The following is a 23623-nucleotide window of genomic DNA, read 5'->3' on the forward strand; positions in this document are numbered from 1 at the left end:
CTTGTAGATTTTGGTATCCACAGGGAGTCTATGAACTGATCCTTGGGGATTCCAACACATAGATGACTGTACTGTTTTCTTTCTCTGTACCTACATACCCGTGACTAAGTTTCAATTTAGTGCAGTAAGAGATTAATGATGGAAAAGAATCACAACAATAATAGAAGTTTTGTGACTATGGTCTTTCAATACAATCACTTAAAAGTTATAGACAAAAACTAATAATACCAACTGTAGCAGACCTGGGATGGCTGAAACTGTAACACAAAGCTGTGGGCAAGTGGGACTGTGTATCTCATAGTAAGGAGATATCTTGACTTAACCATGTTTCTAATGATACTGTTAATATATTCTGTTAGGAATAATTACAACAGCATCCTTATAGATCTATTCTCGTGTATGGAACTTTTGCTGTATATGAGTGGTAAGGGGCGAAGAGAATGTGGATCTTATATTTGGTACTGACAAATTGCCTTCAGCTTCTGTGAATACTAGGTTGTGTTATTTTGTCATTTAGAAAGGCAATAAATAGCCAAACGTTGATGGCTCACACCTGTAATCTAGTTATTCAGGAGGCTAGATCTGAGGGTCACAGTTCAAAGCTAGCCTGGGCAGGAAAGTCTGTGAGACTATTATCTCCAATTAACCACCAGAAAACTGGAAGTGGCACTGTGGCTCAAAGTGATAAGCACCAGCCTTGAACAAAAGAAACTCAAGGATAGCAACCAGCCCCACCCCCAGAGTTTAAGCACCACAACCAAACACACACACACACACACACACACACACACACACGAGTTCAAGCACCACAACCAAACACACACACACACATACACACACACACACATACACACACACACACAGAGTTCAAGCACCACAACCAAACACACACACACACACACACACACACACACACACACACACACACACACACAGTGTATGGTCCTATTCTCATTCCCTTAGTATTGATGAGTTTCATCATTTTCTCTTGTTAATAGTTTCCCACAGTTTTCTATTTGTTTTTTTAAATATTTTTATTATCTATAAGTAGCTGTACAAAGGAGTTGCCATTTTACAAAGCAATACATGAAAACATAAAGATGGTTTTTCCTAAAATGTATTTTTGTCTTTCATTATTTAGCTTTTTGGTGGTACATACTGTTTATTGCAGTTTATTGTCTTTATTTAAAACCAAATGGTTTGCTTACACAGTATTTGCACATTTTTATGAATAGTGCTTTTTGTTTATGGGGCTCATTTTGTCAGTTAGAATTAGGTGAAGATAGCTTTGATCTTTACAGAGGCAAAATTTACTTTTTGGGGAATAGAGTTAGTTCTTTATTAGGGATTTTGAGCAAGATTTTATATTGAATCTGCCTTCTAGGACAAATTACAAATCTATTTATGCATGTCACTGTGTGTGTGTGTGTGTGTGTGTGTGTGTGTGGATGTGTGTGTGTGTGTGTGTGTGTGTGTGTGTGTGTGTGTGCGCGCATGCACATGCTCGTGCTCAGCCTGTGGCTTGAACTAGGGGTCTGGGTGCTGTCCTTGTGTTTTTGGTTGAAGGATAGTGCTCTACAACTTGAGCCACAACTCTCCTTCTGGTGTTTAATTGAAGATGAGAATCTCACAAATTTTTCTGCTGGGGCTGGCTTTAAACCTTGATTCTCAGATCTCAGCTTCTTGAGTAGCAAGGATTATAGGTTTGAGCCACCAAAAGCCAAGCAGGCATTTTTGTTTTTGTTTTTTTAAATATGGGTTGCTTTTCTTGCTAGTTACAACAGAAAAATATTTCAATTAAAATCCTAAACAAATGATAATAAATAAATGTTACTTTCCTCCAAAATTTCATCATAAAAAGAAAAGTGATTTCTTTGAGATTTTCAATAATGCATGCTGAGAACTCCCACATGCATCCAGGAAGTGTCACTCAAGACCTCGTGGCTTTTCATAATGATTAATAGTGTTATCTTTGAACTTTGGTTTAAAATCAAAGTAAAGAGAAGCAAATGTTTCATTCATTGCTGTGATAGAACTTCTGTGTTGGACCTAACTTGAAGTAACTTGGTGTTTCGTTGTGTTATTCCCTCCATTGGGGCGTAGAGAGGGAAATGCAAAGCCTGCTAGGGAGGCAGGAAGGAATGCTGGACAAAGATCTATTCCAGGACTCCCTCCTTGGAGTGCTTTGTTGCCTGGTGGTGTAGGGAGCGTGTGTCTCTCTCCAGATATGCTGTCCTTGTATATTAAGGCTGTCAATCATGCACTTTAGGCTACCTATTTGGAGGGTTAGCTGGTCAGTGGTGGCTGTCCATTTGTTGAAAGGCTTAGCTTTTTTTTTTTTTTCCTTTATTAAGAGAAATGTTATAAAATGTAAGATCATTATATGAATTAAAAAAAAGAAAATCAAGCTATTTTAAGAGTGCTTTCAAGGACATTTTGCATGTGAGGGGGACATGTAAAGGGAGTGGAGCAGTTTATTTCACTTTACCTCAGAGAGCAGTTTACCTCAGACCTTCCACCCTGGAATGTCCTCCACTGCACCCCTTCTGTGTGTGCTTGAGAAGATACCTGTGGACTTTCTGCAGGTGTGACTATGCTTGTGTGAATATTACTGTTCTGTAATCTGACATCTTCATAGGTTACATGATCGAAGGGTCCTTTAAATGTACTTTTCCTCTAAATAACGATTTCGTGGGGCGGGGGTAGGGTATCTTTTCAATTGGAGATGAAAAATACCCTTCTGTCATATATTTTTCAAGGATATATAAATAACTGTTTTATTTTGAAAATAGCCGTTCTTTTTGAGAGTTAATCATGCAAAATTCTTTTTCTTCCTTATCAGTGCTGAAACACTGAAAACACTGAGCTTTGGGATCCTTTTCTGTTATACTTGTGTTGCTGAGTTGAATTTAACTCCTTTTGCTCCTCTCTTGTAATTATTTGTAAATTCACAACAGTGTTTACTTTTTTTGTGATTGAATTAAAAGACTTAGGCAATAGGTGTGACATGTTGAGAAAAGCCTTGCACTAGGAGATGGAATTTTTTAATATAATTTTTAATCCAATTTTTTAGTATTATTTTTTGCTTTTTCTCAGTTGTTAGATTACCTCCAGAGTCTTTGCAGTCTTTTAAAGGCAGTGATTTTCAGTGGCAAATTATTACTTAATATATTTTTATGACATAAATGATGTTATTTTGTAAGAATCTTTTTTGGCCACACCATGGTTTGAACTCAGGACATCACACTCAGCTTGCTTGTTTGGCTGGTACTCTATCACTTGAGCCACGCATCCCACTTAGCTTTTTGCTGGTTATTTGGAGGTGGAATTTTGGGGACTTATTTGCCTTGGCTGGCTTTGAACCATCATCCTATGGATCTCAGCCACCTGAGTAACTAGGATTATAACATGAGCCTAATCATGAATCTTAATCTTGTAAAACATAAGCTGGGCTTGCCGGTGTCTTACGCCTGTAATCCTAGCTACTCCGGAGGCTGAGATCTGAGGATCTTGGTTCAAAACCAGCCTGGGCAGGAAAGTCCGTGAGACTCTTATCTCCAATAAACCACTCGAAAACTGGAAGTGTCGCTGTGGCTCAAGTGGTAAGTGCTCACCTTGAGCTGAAGAGCGCAGGGACAGTCCCAAGCCCAGAGTTCAAGCCCCACGACCAACATCACCACCACCACCAACAAAACATAGCTGTAGGAGTTTGTATTGCTTTTACACAGACTTGGAATGAGACTTTAGGCAGTGTACTATCTGCTCAGAACATAGTTCATGTCAGTGATTAGTGTAAAAGAACAGCTTCCAAGAAAGGATTGATTGAAGTGTATAGGGCAACAGAGGATTTCACTTCTTTTTCTTCATATATTTTCTTATCACAATTAAAAGCTCAGAACCTGCTCTATAAAAGGGTTCCTAAAAGATGGTCAGTCATAGTCTTGTATTTTGCTCTTTTTCTGAATCAAAAGACAAACCAGCAGAGAAAGCACAGAAGAGCCTAGAATCAGATTATGAGTCTATAATGTTTCTTGGTTAACATCATCCTTTCCATCATTCTCTCCCATTTCCCCCCTCTCATTTCTACCCTCAAGTTATGTAGTCAAACTTTTCTGTAATGTACATTGAATATAATGACTACATTTGCTTACCCTCCCCCCTTCATGGAATTATCTTTATCATGTGGAGACTGCCTATGGAAATTTATAGGTGCAAAATTCATGTTTGGGGAACAGAGTTACACATATTAATGTTAATAGAGATGTGTAACCTGACTTCCCCACCCGCATTGCTTTGACAGCCAGCCACTTATATATCTTTAACATTCAAAGCTAGATTTGTTAAAGAATGGCTCTAAGGTCAAAGTTTACTTTGACTCTCCCAACATTGTTCTTCAGAAGGCACACAAGAAATAAGAATGGTAATAGAAATAATGGTAATAGAAATGATCGTGGGGTATGCTCTCTCTCCATCTCTCTGTCTCTGTCTGTCTCTCTGTTTGTGGGCTTGTGTGTGACATGACCTTATTATGACCTTACTAAAAGAAATCCTTTTTTCATATAGAATTCTTACCTAGTATTAATGCTCCCCATCTACCTGTGGTTGGACAGATCTCATGATGGCAACATTGCCAATAGTGTCAACTTATTTTTTAAGTTTAATATCTCTACTCCTGACTTCTGGATTATTATTAAAAATGATCCCACATTATGCAGTTTTACAGCTGCAAAGTTAGGAAACCTGTTAATGTACAAATGTAGTCCATTTAAAAATAGATTTATGTTTTTTTTCAGATTTTTTAATGTATCTTGTATTGGTTATGGTAATTTGTGTCTTCCAGGAAATTGGTCCATTTTATCTAAATTGTCAAGTCTATCAGCATAAAGTTGGTGGTAATATTCCCAAGTAGATGGGATTACAGGCTTGAGCTACCATAGTCAGCTTTTTTTTTTTTTTAAAAAACCTCCTTAATGTAGAAGCTTAGATAATTATTTTTTCATGTTTTTGATTTCAAATATAAGCATTTAGAGCTATAAATTCCCTATCAGGTTTTGTTGCAGTTCACAAATTATGATATGTTGAGATTTTATTATCATTTAGTTTAAAATATTTCCAATCCCGGGGCTGGGAAGGTGGCTCAGTGGTAGAGCGCTTGCCTTGCATGCATGAGGCCCTGGGTTTGATTCCTCAGCACCACATAAGAAAAAAGAAAAAAGCCAGAAGTGGTGCTGTGGCTCAAGTGGTAGAGCGCTAGCCTTGAGCTGAAGAGCTGAAGGACAGTGCCCAGGCCCAGAGTTCAGGCCCCACGACTGGACCCCCCCCCCAAAAAAAAATATATATATATATATATATTTCCAATCCCAATTTCCAATCCCATTCGAGTTTTTTTTAACCCATAGGCTATCTAGAAGTAGATCCTTTAATTTTCTATTTCCCTGCAGTGCTGAGGATCAAACCCAGTGTTTGTGCATGTGAAGCAGGTGTTCTACCACTACACTATATATCTCAAGTGTTGAAATACATGGACACTTTCCCAGTTTCTTTAGTACTGATTTATTAATTAATTATGTGGCCAGGGAATATACATGGTAGTTTTCAGCATTTCACAATGTATTGGTGTTTACTGAATGACCCAGCTTCTTTTCTCTTGTCAAATATTCTCTGTGTGTGCTTGAAACCTTTTTTGCTTTTAATTCTACCAGAGGAGAGGGAGGTAGGATTAAGAACAGAATGCAAGTCTTGCAGGCTGAGGTAGAGTGATAGGTGGGCTTTGCTATGTGTATTTTATGTAGGAGTGGCTCTGGAAGCCCTGTTGGTTGCAGGGCTTACTGCAGAGCCAAAGTAATTACTCAAGAGATGCATTTGTTGTTGATAGAAGGAAGATTACTTAATTGGTTCTTTCCTCAAATTGTAAATTTGCCCAGGCATTGGGTAACTAAAAAAAAAATAATGGCAATTGGATTTGTCTAACATAAAAGTCCATTTGCCAATATTAGATGTTTTGTGTACTATGTGTTCAGATTCTGGGGGTGATAATATCATAGGTGGGTGAACTCAATTTTGTTGTGAAACAACAATTTATCTACAGTGAATTTCTCCATAGGAATAAATACTGCAGTTCTATTCTGGGAGCCCTTTCTGCCTTGAAGTTGTAGTGAGGCAATGGATTAAACACCTGGTGTAGTAGGACACAAATTGTTATTATGTTCTCTTACCCAAATTATCCCTGCAAGGGACTCTACCATGTCAACACAGCCATTTCAGTTTGCAAGATTTACATTTGACCAACTGAATTTCTCATATATAGATTTAAAAAAAAGCCTTTCTTTACATCAAATTGTGATAGATTTAAGGTCATGGCAGACTATAACTGCAACTCCAAATTAACAATTACCTCAACACTAATAATACTGATGTTTTATTAAAGTGAAAAGGTGGCTAAATAGGCACTTCTGTGACAATGGAATTTCATTTAGTCATTGAATTATTCATTTAGCTACAGAGTTGAAAGCTTAAAATATTTACTCTGTGTTTTGGAAACCATGGTAACTTAAAAATTTCATTGTCTTTTGGTGGGATTGAGTATATTTTCTAGGCACAGGAATTCTTAGTTGCAGTACTCTGGCATCTTGCATCTGAGTATTCATTCAGAAGAGCATGAGTTCAATAAGATGAGCTAAAAGACTAAGCTTATACAGATGTCAGCAGTGTCTCATGTCTTCTGAAGTATCTGTGCCATATTTGTAGGTGTGAGCCATAGTTCCTAGCATTTTGCCATCCTTTTAAATTTAATCTGTCCTGGGGATGAATCTGGGGGCACTTGGCTGCTAGGAGTGAACAGACTCAGTTCAAGATCCCTATCCACTTTTCTAGCAGAGAGGGTTGCTCATGCATAACAATTCATTTGTTATAACTTGCGGAGTGTATTTTCAATGAAGTAGAAACTTTTGGGGTACTTAGTTGTCAGATTGGTTTATTGTATATACATCAACTCTAATTAGAAATGCTTATCTTGCTGAGTACTTTTAAATTTCATAGTAGATTTCTCTCCCTCCCCTCCCCCCTTTTTCCCTCCCCCCCTCCCATTTTCTTGTGTGTGCCAGTTCTGGGGCTTGCACTGGGCCTGGGTTCTGTCCCTGAACTTTTTGCTCAGGGCTAGTGCTCTACAGCTTGAGCCAGAGTGCCACTTTTGACTTTTTTTCTGAGAAGTTTATTGGAGATAAGAGTCTCATGGACTTCCCTGCCTGGGCTTGCTTCGAATTGCAATCCTCAGATCTCAGTCTCCTAAGTAGCTAGGATTATAGGCATGAGCTACCAGTGCCTGGCTATCTCTTTTAATGTTTTAAAGTCTTTAAAGAAATAGTAGATTGCTTTTAGTATTTTTAAGGATTAGTATACAGAGATGATTTGAGAATTTAGCTTGAGGTGAAACCCAGGCAGGAATACATACATATAAACTTGGATCATCTTGTGATTAAAAAATATAAGCATGACACTCACACTTGCTTTAATTAAATGAATTTCAAGCCCATCACCATTTCCAAGGAGGTCATTCTTTGTGTTCTACGTGTTTGTAGTATAGAAGGACTGGGTGACCTGGAGGCTTGAGAGGCTTGCTCTGCCTACTCAGAGGGTTTGGACAGCACTGTTGGCCTGTTGTCTGTGGTAGCCAGCCCCAGAAAGTGAGAAGATGCCACTTGGGACCTGGGATCCCAGGCAAGAGCAGGCTCATGCCCCTGCAGCTGATCCTCAGATGTGGTTTGTGCTCTCCCAGTTTCTAGGAGCAACCTCCCTACACTAATTTGCTCCCTCTGCTCCTGTAGGCTTATGGATTTGTGGCTCTTGTGCTAAGGTATTTTAGTATCTCAGCATGATGAGAGAGCCCACTAAACAGTGTGAAGTGGGATGGGTGGTCTGAGTTTTGTGGGTTCTCTAAGGTTGTTAAGAGTTGCGGGGTCCTGAGACCTGGTGCCTGGAGCTGGCCAGGACTTTTCATTGCCTGCACTCATCCAGTTGGTTATTGGCAGAGCAGCCCTAGACTTCATACCCTGTCCACAGAAAAGCAGGGAAAGATGCCAACAACGAACTCTGATTCTACTCCTTGAAGAACTGTACTCAGGAAGAAGAACATAAAAATGGATTCTAGCCTTTGCTAGGAGAGAAAAAAAAAATCTTGTCAGAAATCATTAACTCCCTTTGCTCTGACCTAGGAATAAGATAGAGCTGAGAGCTTGAAGAAGTCCTTTGGCCTCTTTTGAGGCCCTCATGAGTTTTTGTCAGAACTCTTGAGGTGTTGTTTTCTTGAAGCTGGGAAGAATCTTAACCAAATTCTACCAAGACATCTATGCTTAGATATTGCTTTCATCTGCTACCTGACTGAGAACATGGGATTTTATTTTTATTTATTTACTTTTTTTGTCGGTCATGGTGCTTGAACTCTGGGGCTGTGCGCTTATCCCTCAGCTCTTCAGCCCAAGGCTAGTGCTCTGCCACTTGAGCCACAGAGCCACTTCTGGTTTTCTGGTGGTTAATTGGTGATAAGGGTCTCAAGGGTTTCCTGCCTGGGCTGGCTTTGAATCACGATCTTCAGATCTCAGCCTCCTGAGTAGCCAGGATTACAGTTGTGAGCCACAGTGCCTGGCTTGGGATTTTATTTTTAAACCACAAGTGTACTCGCCTCAGATATAGTTAGTCCATATCAAGCAGGTTAGGTTTTAGGAGTTCTAGAGAGGCTGACTGTGCCAATAGACCTTTGTCACTCAGACTCTTTTGGTTGGGTAGTCCAGAGTCCAACACTGGTTCTCATTAGCATCACCTGCATTTCTGAATGGGTCTATGGTTAGTTACTAAATGAAGCTCGGCTGTATTTTTGGTGAGCTTGGATGACCCATCAGTAGACATCCTCAGTCCCTTTTAAGGTAGGTCGACCATAGATATTCCTGTTCCCACAGATTTTTTTTTTTTTGGGTTTGGTAGTGAGGCCTGAACTCTGAGCCTGGGCGCTGTCCCTCAGCTCTTCAGCTCAAGGGGAGCACTCTACCACTTGAGCTACAGCACCACTTCCAGCTTTTTTCTTTTTGCTTATGTGATGCTGAGGAATCAAACCCAGGGCCTCATGCATGCAAGGCAAGCGCTCTACCACTGAGCCACCTTCCTAGCCCTGCCACAAATTTTTTTACAGTGTGTTATACTTGTCTTCATAGTAGAGGAAGGTAAGGTCTTTTCTGAAAATCTGGCTCAAAATAATAATGCAAGCTGTACTTTTTGAGTAGCAACTACAGCCACAAGCTATTTGAAATACTTCAAAGGTTTTTTCTCATTGAAACCTTTTAATAACTGAGTTAGACACTCTTGTTATAGTTCTCAGATGCAGAAATTTCCTCCACCTCATTGACAGCCTTCATTCTCATGTTTCAGTGCTGTGTGGAGTTAGCTGAAGCTTCCTTTTATCTTTGAGGTGACAGACGCCCTGTAGATTGTTTGGTTGATTTCAACAGCTCTCTGTTTTTGCTGCTTGGATGCTGGCCAGCGCTTTCTGGTTTACATGCATTTTACCTTTAATGCACAGATAATTCTGTCAATTTAAGGGTGATAGCTAATTTTCTGATTCCCAGGTTTATTGAAAACTTGCCAATTTAACAATAATTGTGTATTCCCTGTGATATTTTTCTGTGTCCTGTTTACTGCAGCAATGAACAGATTGCTTAAAATATTTTGGGGGATTAGGAATACACGACAGCCTATTGTTTATAACGTCTTTACTATCAGGTTTAGAAATGTGCTAGCAAATTTATTTATTTAACGAACTCAGGTATGTTTTTTCTTTTTCTTTTTCTTTTTTAAAAAATAATAATAAAAAGGCTGCAAGTCTCAGATCTCAGCCTCCTGAGTAGCTAGGATTACAGGCATGAGCCACCAGGAAAGTCTGTGAGACTCTTTATCAACAATGAGCCACCAGAAAACCAGAAGTTGCTCTGTGGCTCAAGTGGTAGAGTGCTTGCCTTGAGCTGAATTGCTCAGGGACAGCGCCCAGGCACAGAGTTCAAGCCCCATGACTGACCCCCCCAAAAAAAAAAATTGCTGAGGATGTCTCTTCTGTGTGCTTCTTGGCGGCTCTGGGTTTTATCAGCCCTCCAATCAGGGCTCATTGCAAAGAAAGAAACAGCAATGCTGCCTTACCACTACCGAGTAATGCTGGTGCTGGGCTTTACAAATGAGCAGATTTTCAAAGGCCTGCTAATTTCAGGAAGAAAACCATAAGATTAAGATGCAGGTTTTCATTGTGCTACATTATTTTTTGTTAACTTTAAAGACTGTTAGTTAGAAAACTATCTTAAACAATATCAGAGTTGTTTTGTAGCGTCCTCAGCTGTTTATTATGTCATAATACTTGAGTTTATCTGCATTTCATATTCTTCCTAGGCTGAACTTTGAAGTTTCCACTGGGTCAGTTTGGGTCTTGCTGGAGTGAGCTTCCATTTCATTCTACAGAGCATAGTAACCTGTGTACTTGTGCTTAGAGAGCGCTCTCTGCTGGTCACATTGGGTTTTGACAGTAAGAAAGCTGTCATTGAAGTAGAGAAGAGCCAGAATTAAAGTCAAAGGGGCTTTGCAGCCTGATCTCACCCCATCCCTGCTGTTCTGCCCAGAGGTTGGAGCTTGCGTTGGTTCCCTGGATGGTCCTTGAAGAGAAGCAGCTCACTCTGGCCCTGTGTCCTTGTGGTGTGGTCAAGCCTTACGGCCATCAGTGCCCTTGCTGCATCACTGGGATCAATACTTGAGTTTATTTTAAAACATAATGTGCTAGACTGATGCAGAATTTATAAGGTGGGACCTGTCTGTGGAAAATGTGAAGTTTAAAAGATTTCTGACATAATAAAACTGACATCAATTATAATGATGTGATTGATAGCTAACACATCCTGGTTTTTAAAACATTGTCCAAAATAATGAGTAATTCAAGTTGGAACGTTTGTAGGCTTAATGAAGATGTACATTAACATGAAAATTTGAGTCAGTAACAGAAATCAAAAGTACCATGTTTATTTAAGGGAAAGAAGGTAGCCAGAAAGGCAGAATAAGCATAGTGAAATCACTGCTGTGTGCCTGTGTATGTGTGTGTCTGTGGGTGTGTATGTGTATGTGTGTGTTTGTGATAGCAACTTTGATGATTTTTTTCCCCTAAAATTTTATTGTGTATATGTAAATCAAAGGTGTGCTCCAGTGGTGTAGTTCTTGCCTAGTTTGTATGAAGCCCTGGGTTCTAACCTAGCAAGACACACGCATGCGTGTGCACACACACACACACACCTACCCCTTAAAAATCAATATATGTGTTTGGTGAGTGGGAATATTATATATTCTTCCCTTTGGCACATTTTTGGAAAGAAGATTCTGTATTTTGGAAGGTGTTTTAAAAACTACTCAGTGTTAGAGAATTCACCTAATATTCACCGTAAGTTCTATCTCCAGCACCGGGAGTAAAACAAAACAAAACTTGGTGACAGTTCAGATGCAAGAAGCCAAGAGTAAAAGTTTACAGGTTTTGAGGTTGTAATGGAGGCAGTTTACAGAATAGAAGTCAGATGATTTGGGGGTCTGTTTGCAGAGGAAGTGGGAGGTCACAGTGCTTCTTTAGATGGAACCAGTGTAGGGAAGCCCAGCAGAACATCACGTGCAGTGTTAACCTGCTCACTTGAGGCTCAGTGGCCAGGCCTTGTCTTCGATTCTGGTAGTCAGAACCCCTGGTAGGTATTTTTGTTGATCTGGCTGTGGAAAATGTGAAGCTTAAAAGGTTTCTGACATAAAAAAGCTGACATTTTGTTTCTGATGAGGGGGTTTTACTATGTACATTCAGGCTGACCACACACACACACACACACACACACACACACACACACACACACACACACACACACACACACACACACACACACACACACACACACTATGTAACTTTGAACTACTGATACCCCTGCTTCAGTGTCAGGCTGACCACACACACACACACACACACACACACACACACACACACACACACACACACACTATGTAACTTTGAACTACTGATACCCCTGCTTCAGTGTCTTCAATCATGTGATTACTGTCGTGTGATTACTGTTGTTTGCTACAACCCCTGGCTCTGATCTTGTTTTGAAGGTTTCTTTTCTTTTTTCTCCCTCCCTCCCTCCCTCCCTCCCTCCCTCCCTCCCTCCCTCCCTCCCTCCCTCCCTCTCTTCCTTCCTTCTTTCCTTCCTTCCTTTTCTTTCTTGTTCTTTTGGAGCCTGACAGTCTTGCTTAGCTGGCATTCTACCCCCTGAACTACACCTCCACTTCTGGCTTTTTGGTGGTTAGTTGTAGACAAAAGTCTCATGGACTCTTCTGCATGGGCTTGCCTTGAACCTTGATCCTCAGATCTTTGCCTCCTGTGTAGCTAAGATTATAGGTATGAAGTCTTTTTTGTGTAATGACTGCAGGTGTGCAGACTGGCAGTCTTTTATGATTGCTACCAACATGTAGTCATACATGTGACCCTTCATTTATCATTCTTTAACTTTATTTACATTTTTTTGTTAAGGTTGACACAAGTGATTTTGATTTTGACAGTTTTTGCATTTCTTTCATTTTTTTATATCTAGTTTATAGTGATTGTAAAGGATGGTAGTCACGGAAATCTTTACTCATTACTGTTGGGAAAGCATTAAAGCCATTTTTTCCTGATGTTAGGGTTGATATTTACAGTTTAGTATATTCTTTTTTTTTTTTATTTCTTTTTTTTTTTATCAGTTTATTTATCAGTATATTCTTGATAGAAGGTATTGGTACAGACCTAACTATACACAGACACTCAGACACATACACACACAGACACACACAGACACATACAGACACACACACCCTCATCATCAGTGACACTTAATGCCTGATTTGTGTCTTCCATTAGCCAACTACATCCACTTACTTAGAAGTATCCTTTTCTAAATTTCTCATAATCCATTAAATCAACTTGGCATCCAACATCTCTGGGTGTGCCTGAGATTTGAGATATATAACAATAGGTTCTCACTGCTTTGGCCACTTGCCTGATTTGAACTTGGACATCACCTAACTTGTCATTCCAGGACATCAAGAATACCTGCTACCACGCAGGCTCAGCCCATCCCCCGCCCCTGCTACTGAAGTGTTGCCCTGAGTTGGAGAAATGGGGTCAGGTTTTCTCACAGTCCTCTCAGGGCAAGAGCAGAGCTGAGACCTAATGCAGGGGATCTGCAGTCAGTCTTGATTGTTTCTCCTCTTCTCACATGGTTTTCTTTACAAAGCCCTGTTCTCCTCACTGTTGTTTGATTCTGTTCCAGGCAGGAGGGGGGTGGTGTACCAAAGAAATAGCTTAATTTTTAAGTTTTAGGATTCTGTTATTTCGGGAATGTACTCTTTTCAACCCAAATTGATTGCTTTTGTTTGCCATGGGATTTTATAAAAGCATGAATTTCCCTAAGTCTTGCCTGTAACTAAGTCCCTTTGTCTCAGTATTGTATTTCTTAGACATGCTTTTTCAAGAGTACTTTGAGTATTTAGTGTGTATTTAGAATAAACCAATCAGCCTGTTTAGGATATCTCTGTTGCCTTTCTGGTATAATACAGCATAAATTTCTGTTTGCTCTCTAGTCTGAAAAAATGTTTTATTTTGTCGTAACATTGTGGCTTTTATTGAAAGGGACAGTTCTTAATGACAAATTGTTTTTTTCCCTTTTTTTTTTTTATTTTTTTATTGTGAAAATACTGTCAGAGGGGTTAAAATTAGATGGGCAAGATAATGAGTACATTTCTTATCAAGCATTGTAGCCTTCTCCTTTGCTTCCCCTTCCCATCCCTTCCCAGCCTCCCCCTCCCCCCCCTTCCCGCTCCCCCACCCAATCCTCTCCCCCCACCCCCCACCAAAGTTGTAAAGTTGCAACGGGTCCACCTGTATCCTTATCTAAATGATTTGTTTTGCCCCTTCACCTTCACAAATTATACCGACATCAAATAGTGAAAGCAGGGGTTATACTGTGGGGGAGGGACATACAAAGCAACAAAGAAATAATCTTATAAATGTGTTAGAAACAATCGAGTGAAAGAAAAAAAAAACATTTGAATACATATCTTAGGGCTCATTTCCCTAACATCACCTTATCTGACCTTTTCTGCTTGACTCATACATATACTAAATATTGCAAATAAGGGAAACCATGGGACCTATGTTTCTTTGGGCCTGGCTTATTTCACTTAATATAATTTTTTCCAAGTCTTTCCATTTCCTAACAAATGGGGCAATGTCATTCTTTCTGATGGAGGCATAGAATTCCATAAAAAATATGGAATGCTTCGCGAATTTGCGTGTCATCCTTGTGCAGGGGCCATGCTAATCTTCTCTGTATCGTTCCAATTTTAGTATCTGTGCTGCCGAAGCGAGCACCTTAATGACAAATTATTGAAATTATGGTTGAATTAGCTTTTCTCAGTAATTTGGGACCCTCCTCATAATTTCACAATGGTATTTCTCAGGCATGTATCTTTCTCTTAGATTTTAAGTGACTTAAGAGGAATTTTGTTTGTTTTTTGAGTCAGGTTTTCATTGTATAACCCAGGCTGGCCCCAAACTATTGATCTTCCTGCCTTGGCCTTCCAAATACTGGGATTACAGGTGTGTACCACTATCCCTGACTTAAGAGAATTCTTAATGCCGTATCAGAGGGCATTGGTACCAAAGCAAGTGTTTTTGAAGTAAGAAAAAGAAAACAATGAAAAACAGAAGGTCAGTAATATGAACTGGATCAACTTGAGGGAAAGAATTGTTTGCTTGGCATCCAGGCTGAAATTATAGTACCAATCATGTCCTTCGAATGTCCAACAAAGGAAGGATTAAGTTTGAGTAGGAATATCAGATGGCTGAGGCAGGCCCCTATGGGAACAAACCAAGAACTTCAACATACATGCCCACCTTTACCTCATAGGCCTTGTTCTGAGAGTAGGTTAGCATCAGAGTTTTTCAGTGGGAATGAGCTGTAGGGTTATATATCGTACATGTACATATGCGGAGATCATGGTGTGATCAGTGTGACATATATTGCTCCCCTGTGATATAAGAGTTGAAAGTCTGGAACTCAAGGTGCAAATCTCAGGTTGACTTGACATGACTTTGCTGTGGAGAGGAGGTTGGAGGGGTGTAGGCGTAGGTTTGCACTGGAAGAACCTGCTTGCTGCATGGTCGTGAGCAGATCTAACTAAAAGGTAGGTGGAGGTTTCTCTTGCACTGTGGTCTCACTTGTCAAACGAGTTTTCTGTTTCCCTTGTCTAGTCTTGTTGACCTGTTATTTATTTTAAGCTTTTGATAAAGAGGAAGCGCTACTGCAGTGCATTAAGATGATGTTTTAAGAAACTATGAAGCAGATTTCAGGATATGGGTTTAAACTTTTTTTGAATTGCTACGATAAAGGTGATATGCAGAGGGATTACAGTTACATAAGTCAGGTAGTGAGTACATTTCTTTTTGGATGATGTCATCCCTTCCATCACGCTCTCCCAGTTTTTCCCTCCCATCCCCACTCACAAGTTCATTTTCAACAGTGTCTAGTGATACCACTACTGTGCTTGTTCCCCCTTTGTCCCTCCATTTCTGTGCCCCTCCTTGCCCTCCCAAAGACAGATCAATGACCAAACAAGACACAAAGAAAAAGAAAAAAACAGCAACAAAGAGAAAAGCTCATTTCCATTTCTTGGAGTTCAGTTCGGTAAATATTACTTTATATGATCAGAGGTACAGAGGCGTTGAACCTTTGTGTTCCTTCCCTAAGAGTATCCTCCTTCGGTCTCACCGTGTGTGAATGCCTAAAGTCCCCTGTGTAGTGTATCATGTCCCTGTGTACTAGCTTCCGTATATGAGAGAGCATGTGTGCCCTTTGTGCCTCTGAGCTTGGCTTACCTCACTTAACATGATTTGTTCGAGGTCCATCCATTTGGGTAAGAGTTTTAACCAGAAAGATTTTAACTCAAAGGAAAATAAAGTAGGGATGAGAGAGCGACTCTAAAGCAAGCAAATAATCCTTAAAATTTTAGAACCTAAGAGTTGAATTTTTCTTTTTCTTTCTTCTTTTTTTTTTTTTTTTGGGTCCAGTCGTGGGGCCTGAACTCTGGGCCTGGGCGCTGTCCCTCAGCTCTTCAGCTCAAGGCTAGTGCTCTACCACTTGAGCCACAGTGCCACTTCTGGCTTTTTTCTTTTTGCTTATGTGGTGCTGAGGAATCGAACCCAGGGCCTCAGGCATGCAAGGCAAGCACTCTACCACTCTTCCCAGCCCCGAGTTGATGTGGGTGGAGAGAGAGTTTGAACATCATCGGTTACATTCCCAGGGGTCTGCTGAGGGCTCTGCTTAGTGTCTCCCTGGCAGGGCCTGTATGTGTGGCTAGCTTAACCCACCAGGGTGCTAGAGGAGAAGCAAATGAGCCAAGTGAGAGCATGTGTGAGTTGTGTGCTCTGTGACCAAGCCCTGGTGCTGGTTTTCAAGCATCCTGTGAGTGTTTCTACCTCCTGACCTCCGTTCCAAGATCCCCCTATGTGAGATGAAAGTGTCCTTTGTCCTCAGTGTTTTCCACAGTTTTCTAATTCCTGGACCAGTTGATTGGTATTTTTATAATTGTTTTTCATTAGCAAACTTTCTGCTTTCTTATGGCCTGCTTTCCAATGGTGAGTCTAAAGTCATAGAGAACAGGAGCGTCCCCATGGACTTGATTACACCCCAGTATTTCAAAGTATTTTTACTTTCAGATTCAGTGACAAATAGTACTTTGAATTCTTCTCTTCCTCTCTCTCCATCCCTTTTTCTCTTCCTCCCTTCTTCTCTTCTTCTCTTCCTCCCTTCCTCCTTTCCTTCCCCTTCCTCCTTTCCTTCCCCTTCCTCCCGCTACCCCCCTTTGTTTTCCTACTTTAGGTGGTGTATTCTGCAGTTCTAACACCATAAACCAGACTCTCAGGTTTGGAAAGCTGCCCTAGGTAGATGGGATTCATACAGCTTAGAACTCGGCTGCTGTGAGGATGCACATGCTTATAAATATATGTACCATAGAGAATGTTGTAAGGAGAATTTGAGTAGCTTAAATTTTATATTGTTTTCAGCATCACATTGTGCATTGATAGGAAAGGTTACCTTATTTATCCTTAGAACAAAACTATTGGGTGTGTTTAACTTTTACTCAATAACATCATAGACTGGTAAAGTGAAGTGTGTACCTCAGACATAATCTAGCTCCTTCATTTTCACACAGGAGGCCTGCAGTGCCCAGAGAGGAAATGACTTGTGCAATGTCAGGTCACTTAACCACACAGAGTCATTATAGTGCCTTTTCTGTGGTTACTGTGAGGCAGTGCAGCCAGCCATGAGATGCCCCAGTCACTGAAGTTCCTTGTCCCATCTGCTCTGCCCATGTACCTGCGAAGCTTCACAGACGTGTTTAGCTTCTATTTTGCCCCTCCCTCACCTGATGATTTTATAGTTAGATGTTTTATTGTTGTTTGAGGTAGTCCATTTGACTAATTACTAGTTGTATAGTTCTATTTTGCCTGAGTTCCCATAGACCTAATTTGTTTCTTTGCATGCACATACGTTTTCTTTCTTTCTTTTTTAAATCAGCAACTTTTAAGTATCCTCTAGCAGTTTAACAGTTCAGACTAGTCATATTTGTGCTTGTAGTGTTTTCTGTTTGAGAGCTGACATTGTGTTAAATTTCTTTGAGATACAGCTATGAGAGTCTATGCGGCACCATTTCTTGCAAGGAATAAAATGAAGACATAGATGATTAAATTTCAAATATTTCTAACAGGGAAATATTTCTAAGGGAACACTTTGTAAGTTCTAGCTATGTATTTCAGTGGCTACAAAAGGTATATGAAATTAACATTTGTAATATTTACGTGTATTTCAGAGTATCTTCAAGATAATATGTTTGCTATTGAAATCCCTGTTCTAATCAGTGCCTGCTGTACAGTGGATGTTCTTTGAATGCTGGCTGAATGAATAACGTTCATACTTACCAGGATGATAAATTGTAAGACAGTGTGAAGCGTTGCTTTCCATGAGGTGTAAGCAAACACATACAGGGCAGCAAGGAGAGACCATGGACTGAGCCATTCATGTCTTGTGTATTGGTAAACCTATCAGACCTCCCTCTTTCTGTTTCTATCACTTTGCCCCACTGAAAGTCTTTACTCAGCACTGTTGCCTGTTCTTTGCCTGCTAAGGATGTCCTTGGTGATTGGACTCGAGGGAGCACCTTGTGTCTGAGGCAGGTCTTTTGAAGATCCCATCATAGATCCCATCACAGATACTAAGGATTCGAACTTCCTGGGAGGAGGAGGGGCCCCACCTCTGGCATCAGCAGTTCTGAAACCCAGTAGGGCCTCCACAGGGCTGTGATCTGAGCCACACTCAGTGTTGCTATCTGGGGCCTGCTGCCTTGGGGCTACCCTGGTGTCATGATGATGATGGGGTGCTTTGGGACCCTACCCAGGATCCCATGCAGTGTGGGCTGTGCTGGATTTGAGTGCAAGGGTCACAAGGTCAAGCTGGACAACTGCTTGCACAGACATCCAAGGAGGAAGACAGTGGTAGGTGTAAATCCCTTTGTCAGAACCCATTGTTTCCCTGTAGTTCCTCCTTCTCAGTGATTTGAGGAGCATTTCTTCTGATTGGTTTGCGTTCAGTATGGCCAGGTGTAAGGAACCATCCATGTATGATTAAATAACTTGAAAGAATTTCTTTAAGAAGGAAAAAAAAATCAGGAGGTGGATTTTGGATTAAGTAATATGAGGGGTTCCATAGGAGCTGCTTTGAGTTTGTTTTTGTTTATCTTTGAATTCAGAGGCATTTATCATTTATCATATTTCAGTGAGGGTTTTTTTTTTTTTTTTAGGTCAGAATTGCTTTCTGTCTGAGTCAGCCTCTCTTGTTTGCTGGTTAGAAAGTAAACACACACTAGGGCAGGTTTTCTGTTGTTAGGCTGGATGAGTACTTTAAGGATCTTTTTTTTGGCGGGGAGGGGGGTAACTTTTTTTAATACATCTAAGAAAACAATCAGAATTTTAGTTAGCTTTGAAACACATCATACAATATAGTGGTTTTTGTCTTAGCTATTTGTGTGCTGTAGGGTCCAGAGGTGCATGGTAGAGCTTTCTACCTTGTGTGGCCTCTGACTCTGTGATGTGTTTATCTTTTTTTTTTTTTCCTATGAGTTTGACTCCATCACTACCTGGAGCATGACTGGAATAAAATGCTGCATGAGTCTGTCTTTGAGAAGTGACATGGTGTGTGGCATTACTTCCTCATGTTGGAATTAGTCAAGTATATTACCCAGTGCTTGATACTGTTTTCTTCTAATTTTAGAAAGTTTCTTCTCTTGGCTGAAACTTCTATTTCTCCCTTCTACACTGACCCTTTTGACAAACCTGTTGGTCCCTCTTGGAAAGGGTGTAGTGTGTCTTAAAAGATATACCATGGATTTTCAAGTATGAGTTATATTTGACCTTCAGCTCTTCTTTGCTTTTGGCTTTGGTTTTATGGAGGTAATATATCACACATGTTAACTTTCCTGGTCCTTGCTCTCCACATCTATAAAGCTGAAAATTTACCTGCAGGAGTATTAGGAAAAGGCTTCTATGCAAAGGTGAGTGATACAGAGGTGTGCTCAGTAATTGGCAGCTTCACTTCTGGCTCCTTCACAGATTGTGAGTGGAGGAAGGGAGGAAGGGATTGGGCTAGACAGGGTGCATCATCATGCATCAGCTTTCTGGGAGTTGATGAAGGCACAGCCTGAAGATACATTTTTGGCTCTGGAGGTCCATGTTGGATTTTAAGGATTTAGCATGGATATTTTATATATCTACCACCTTTACATTCTTCCTTCATTCTAGCCCCTCTCTACCAACTCATCCATTATAACACTCCCTCTGATATTCTTATGTTTGTCAGGACTGGGGGGCTTGGCTAGGTGAACTTTCATCTTGCCTCTTTTTCCTAGGGTAGAATATTCATGGAAGTGAGCACTCACCTCCACCTAGGTGTTCAGGCCAGTCAGGCTGGAACTCAGCTGGGGGGCAAAGAGTAGCTAGTGATATATCCATTTCAGTTTGGGCCTCTTCTCACTACAGATGGCAAGTATCTGAGCTCTTCTTTCCCCACTCCTCAGTATTTTCTGGAATACAAACTAGAAAAACCACATAGCGTTCCTTGTGCCAGCCAGGATAAGTGGAGGATAAGGATCAGTGTGGATGGGTACACCTTATCCGTGGCATTGCTCTTGGCAGTTAGGAGAACACAAACCTGGGTTTGGTGATTAAATTCTCTGGGAAAGTTTGTGTAAATTCTCTCCTTTACATAATAGGGGAATGCTTTCATTTTTCTCCCTTCAGTATGCACTATGTAAACAACACAGTACTTTGTTCTTTGTTCTATGCTTACAGAAAGCTGAAGATGGACCCTGCCTTTGGGGATCTTATCTCAAGGAAAAGAAAACACCACACTTGTACTAGGGAAGACTAGTGACTCATCTGTGGTCCAGATAAGCATGTTAGGGTTGGAACCTGTATCACAGAGGAGGTGGAGTTTGAACTACTCTTGGAAGGATAAATGTAACTGGGGTACTTGAAAGCGTGGAGAAAACATTGGAAGGAAGAATCGCCAACTTATTCAGCCCACTTTGTCTTACTGATATGGGTTCATTTTAAGTTATCAGCAATGGAACAGTCCAGGGTCAGAAATGTCAAGGTGGCAGTACAGCCTGTCTGGAAGGAATAAGGGATGATTTCAGATTTTGGGAGGCTTGAAAGGCAGGCTTGGAAAGGGCTTTTGCTTGCTTGATTCAGGATGTTGGAGTTTGATCTAAAGAATGTAGTGAGTCACTGGGAATGACTCCTATTACATGATAAAAAGGATTCTTTGTGGCAGTTTGTATGGTAGCAAGATGTAGGACAGGATTTAAGAGATGAATCTAGAAGTGGGGAAATGGGTTGGATGGTAATTATATTATTGAAAATAAGAGACGAGGAGTGGGAAATGGAGAAATGCATTCACAGCTTATTTAGACAGTAAAATTTAAAACATTGTATTTGAATATTTATTATGGATGGTTGGGAAGTACAGGCAACCATTTCCAGCTCACGCGTAGCACTGCATTCAAACTACAGATGATGCCTTAGATAGTACTTGATGACAGCATTTTAATTATAGAGTGTTTCATGGGTTGCAAATGCTCAATCTGTTTCTTATTGCATATCTAGTTGGGTTTCTTTGGTGTTACTACAAATCAAAATGTTTCTCAACATTTTAGGTTATTGGTTTGATAGGTCTGTACAATTGTAAATATGTTTTTGAATGGTACCAAATCCCATCCCCTCCCAAGGGCTACAGGGATAGAGCACTTGCTTAGCCTGGGTAATACCCGAGTTCCATCCCTGTCAATTGGGAAGCCCTCCTACTGCCAATGAGTGTGACAACTCATTACTCAAGCACAGTATGTGAGAATGATTGCTTCATACATTCTGTGTGTGTGTGTGAGAGAGAGAGAGAGGGAGGGACAGAGAGAGAGAGAGAGGGAGGGAGGGAGGGAGGGAGGGAGAGAGGGAGAGAGAGTCAGCCGTGGAGCTTGAACTCTGGATGGACCTGGGCATTGTCCCTGCGCTCTTCAGCTCAAGGCTAATGCTATACCACTTGAGCCACAGTGCCTCTTCCAGTTTTCTGAGTGGTTTATTGGAGATAAGAGTCTCACAGACATTCCTGCCCGGGCTGGCTTTGAACCATGATCCTCAGATCTCAGCTTCCTGAGTAACTAGGATTATAGGTGTGAGCCACTGGTGCCCAGCTTGCTTCTTACATTCTTGTGAACCCTGGGTCAGTGTATTTGTTTCAAGTTAATCTGTTTTTTTTTTTTCAATTTATTATGAAAAACTCAATAGTAGTGGAGAGAATCATACAAAGTCATTTGTCAGTTGACCTAGTGGGCTTCTTGAGTGTGAGGTGTGATAGGAGATAGGAAATTCTGTGACAAGATAGTTCGAAAACACAACCATGATTACTCTCGGCTTTGGATTGTGTCACTCTAGCAGAGTCTCCAAATTCCACTTTCTACCAATATGGGGGCTTGAACTCAGGGCCTTGTGCTTCCGCTTGAGTCCTTTTCTTAAGGCTGACACTCTACCACCTGACCCACACATCCACATCCAACATTTTTGCTGGCTATTTGCAGATAAGAGTTATCTAGGTTTTGTCTCTCTGAGCTGGTTTCTATTCTTATTCTCCAGAATAGCTGGGATTATAGGCATGAGCCATCAGTACCCAGTAAATACTTATGTATGTGTGTATGTGTGTACAGTCTGTGCATGCATGTATATACACATGCACATGCATGTGTGAGAGAACACAAGCTATTTAAAAGTAAGTAGCAGGCATCATTAACTTTGTAAGTATTGAAGAATAACTAATTTTGTAAATAGCCGCAAAAACTTATTATTACAACTAAGTAAATCATTTCCTGCAGTTATCTAATACTGAGGGAAAGAACTAATATCTAACTGGTGAGGGGGAAGTTAATTGTGAGGCTCCACCTCAGAGGAATTTGGTTCAGTAGGGAACAGGCTAATGCTTGAGCATTGGATTTCCTGATAACTTCCCAGGTGGTGCTTATGCAGGCCTGGATTACTGCTATAAATCATGGATGAGATAGAGTAGTTATGTGAGTAGTTTCCAAACTCCATGTGTTTTTAACAGCACAAACCTTTCTATTAAAGAACATATGTTACAACTCTCCTTTTCAGGTACTATGCTGAAGCATGCAAAGGTTAGGAGAAGTGCTGCAGAGAGAGAGACAGGCATCTCTGGCCCACATGCTGGAAGCCATCAGTGCTAATCTGTTTGAACCAACAGATGCAGGTGGACCCTGGCTGGCAGATTATTTCTTGTCAGCATCATGCTCCCTGAGTCTCATTTTTCTCATCTGAAAATGGAGATCAGAAATCTCCTCCCTATGCGTGTGCACACATGTACACACATGCACATGAATGCATTTGGAAAATCCATCCAGCACAGTGCAGGTCTCACTGATGGTCCTGGTGGCCTTATTCTAGTCCTGGTTCTGGGACTTCATTGGGCCTTTCCTGCATTTGCGTGGGATGGGAAGGATAGAGAGGCTTCCATGTGTAAAGGGATGTGAGTTACATGAGTACAAACCTCATACTCTTTCACGTGATGGCTTGTACTCCTGTGCTCATTAAGTGACCTAGGAGAGATGATGAGCTGTACCATGCCAGAAAGTTACTCACCTGAGGTTAGACTTCTCCTCTGGTTTCCTGTTGTCATGTTTCTTTTTGATTATTGGGATAAGTGAGGGCATCCACCCTTCTGTGGAGGCAGGAGGTTTGTGGTTTATTGTGTGGCAAGACATTGGGACTGGGTGCGGCTTAATGTAGAGAAGTGGGTGTGAAGAGTGCAAATATTTACTAGTCATCACTCCCTGTGGTGATGCAGGTTGTTGTTGAAAGTCAGCCATGACATCTGATCATCCATGTCTTGTATATTTATTGAGCAAACAGCAATAATAGATA

At 40.7% G+C, this 23623-nt stretch overlaps 1 protein-coding gene and 1 non-coding gene across 12 annotated transcripts in view; one reads left to right on the forward strand and one right to left on the reverse strand.

Moving 5' to 3' along the window:
- Pard3 (par-3 family cell polarity regulator) overlaps positions 1–23623 on the forward strand; it is a 636430-nt gene that overhangs the window by 77644 nt on the left and 535163 nt on the right. The gene's annotated exons all lie outside the window — the stretch shown is intronic.
- Positions 14349–14455, reverse strand: LOC122113357. The gene has a single exon (XR_006148434.1). It is a non-coding gene; the product is annotated as a U6 spliceosomal RNA (small nuclear RNA).

This window comes from Dipodomys spectabilis, unplaced genomic scaffold (genome assembly GCF_019054845.1).
Source record: "Dipodomys spectabilis isolate Male_0828 unplaced genomic scaffold, ASM1905484v1 ptg000096l, whole genome shotgun sequence".
NCBI lineage: Eukaryota > Metazoa > Chordata > Mammalia > Rodentia > Heteromyidae > Dipodomys > Dipodomys spectabilis.